Source organism: Octopus bimaculoides, chromosome 6 (genome assembly GCF_001194135.2).
Source record: "Octopus bimaculoides isolate UCB-OBI-ISO-001 chromosome 6, ASM119413v2, whole genome shotgun sequence".
Classification (NCBI taxonomy): domain Eukaryota; kingdom Metazoa; phylum Mollusca; class Cephalopoda; order Octopoda; family Octopodidae; genus Octopus; species Octopus bimaculoides.
In genome coordinates, this window is record NC_068986.1 from 35,601,245 (window position 1) to 35,604,278 (window position 3,034).

Here is a 3,034-nt window from a genome sequence, read left to right on the forward strand (position 1 = left end):
TTCGACCGTCACCACTTCCGGCACTACTACCACCACCACCACCACTACCTCCCACCACCACTACCTCCCACCACCACCACCCACCACCACCAACACCACTGACCATCACAACCTCCATCACCCTACCACTACCACCACTACTGTCCACCGATCACCACCACCACTACCGCTACCACCACTACCGTCGTCATTGGCATCATCGAAATAACCACAGCCCTCCTCCTCCTCCCCATCCTCGTCGTCATCATCATCATCATCATCATCATCATCACTATCGCCATCATCACTTATCATTGTCATGATAATACGCCTGTTGCGACCACGGCAACAACTCAGTTTTCATCGCCGCCATCGAAGAGGTAACCATCCACCACCACCTGAACCTACCCCTATCTCACTAACAGCGTTATAACATTACATCCCGACAACATATCATACCCGTCACCCGAAGTACCTACCATTCCATCCGGTTTTGTACCACCATACACCGTTGTACCACCAGCACCACCGCGAAACCGCGCCACCACCGAAACCGTCAACGCTATTAGTAAATTAAGTGCCGGTATGTCGTGTTTTTAATGTCTTCTGATTCGTGGAAAATGTCTGGAAAGAACTCTAAAGAGGGAAAGAGAGAAATAGTGACAGTAAGAGGAAGGTAGAGAGAGAAAGAGGGAGAGAGAGAGAGGGAGAAAGGGAGAGGGGGAGAGACAGGGAGAGAGAGACAGAGAAGGTGGGAGAGACAGACAGGCAGAAAGACAGAAAGACAGAAAAAGAGAGGGAAAGAGAGATCGATAGGTAGATAGATAGATAATGTTCGTATATATTAGTGCCTCTCTGTGCGTGTGTGTGTGTGTGTGAGTGTATATATATATATATATATATATATATATATATATATATATATATATGTATGTATATATATATATGTGTGTGTGTGTGTTAATGCAGTATGTCTATGTATAATGGAGGGAGAAGACGGATGTATGGACGTATCAACGTGAGTATGCAAGTTCGAATGGCAATATTTCCTCTCCTCTTTTTTTATTGTTAAGAAATGATTTACAAGAGAAGAGAAAAGGAGTGTGTGTGTGTGAAGGGGTTGGGGAGGGGGGGAGGAATGGTGGATGAGAGAAAAGAACACGGGATGAAGAAAGAAGGTTATAAAAATAAAACTAAAAGCAGAAAACGAAGAAGAAAAAGGAGTAGGAGGAGGGCGGAGAGAAGGATGAGGAGAAGATGAAGAGGAAAAAGAAGGAGAAAGAGAGAACAATGTAGAGAAGTAGGGACGAAGGAGAAGGAGAGGAAGGAAAAGAAGACGAAGGAGGAGAGGAAGGAAAAGAGAAAGAAGAAAAACTAAAAAGAAGCCAGAAGGAAATGAAAAATATGAAAGTGAAGAATTGTGAAAAAGGTGAAAATACAAAGAAAGAGTTAAAGAAAATGACTAATAAATTCTTTGTTATTTTGGGACTAGGCTAGCGATTTTGAGGGGATGGGCAAGTTGATTACATTGACCTTATTTCTTGAATGGCACTTATTTTATAGGATCTGAAAGGATCCATAGACTTCGGAAGAATTCAAACTCTGAATATAAAGAGCCAGATGAAATGCTGTTGATCATTTTTTTCTTTTCTCGATACGCAAACAAGATCGCCATCTTGAATAACCAAAAGAGCCACCAGTAATACCATAAAGGATACGTGACAATTACGATAATGGTGATGACGACGATGATGATAATGATGATGATAATAATAATGGTAATGATCCTTTTTACTGGAGGCACAAGGCCTCAAATTTGTGGGGAGGTGACTAGTCGAGTATATCGATCCCAGTGTTTCACTGGTACTTAATTTATTGACCCCGAAAGGATGAAAGGCAAAGTCGACCTCGGTGGAATTGGAACTCAGAACGTACCTACGGGCGAAATACCGCTATGCACTTCACCCCGCGTGCTAACGATTCTGGCAGAGTTTGAATAATTCGCCCCTGGAAACATGCGTGTTTCGTTCGTTCATCCTGAGAGAGAGAGAGAGAGAGAGAGAGAGAGAGAGCAACAGAAAGTGAGTGTATTAAAAAATAGGAAATTACAAAATAACAACAACCACAACAAAAACAACGATGACAATGACGATGATTATAATGACGAAACGGTGGGGTAAGTACGCAGGATGAAGGTGAATAATGAGGGACGAAGAGGCAAGGCCGTTCTATAGAAGACGATTAAGTAGGGAAGAATGAATCGGTATCCCTAAGAGGGAATGATGTGTGAGAGTGTTTGGTTGTGTGTGTGTGTGTGTGTGTTGGGCTATCGTATGGATACAGTATTAAACCGGGAGAAGGATTAAGTCTAGCACCACGAAGAGTAACCACTGGTTTCGACATAGTACTTCTCTGAGAAATTTCACTCAAAAGACTCGGATCCTTTGGCAGAAGGCATCTATACAAGGAAACACACAATGAGATATAACATAGTCCCGAGGCAAATTTCTTAACAGTACAGCCGCACCTGCAACGAATATGGATATACATCTTATTATTCAAATAAATAAATATCGTAAAATAATATTTCCAAGTCTATTCCTTAGTGATTTGTAACACATATTGAGAGTGATTTGTAACACATATTAAAAAATAGATTGGCAAAGAGTGGTGTCCTGTGAAACTTTTTCCATATGAAAGAATAAAACAATACCTCTCCGACACTAATTCTATCTATCTATCTATCTATCTATCTATCTATCTATCTATCTATCTATCTATCTATCTATCTGGGTGTGCTTTCCGTCTGGTGGCAGTGTATGCACCGTCCTTAACGGGTCGGGCGGATTTCCTTAGACGTCTAGAGGTTTTCCTGGGAACGTCACGACCTTTACTGTTAGTAGGGGACTGGAACGCTACCTTGGACACGCATATAGACTATGTGGGAGTGGATAGGAGTAGAAGGGGATGTAAGTGCCTCAAAGACCTGCTCAGACGTTTCCATTTGTCTGACAGGTTCCGACTCGACCATCCGAACGTGCCAACGTGGACTTGG

At 42.3% G+C, this 3,034-nt stretch overlaps 1 protein-coding gene across 2 annotated transcripts in view; it reads left to right on the forward strand.

Moving 5' to 3' along the window:
• The window catches only part of LOC106870526 (orexin receptor type 2), a 128,523-nt gene that overhangs the window by 119,601 nt on the left and 5,888 nt on the right, over nucleotides 1–3,034 (forward strand). The window lies entirely within an intron of this gene.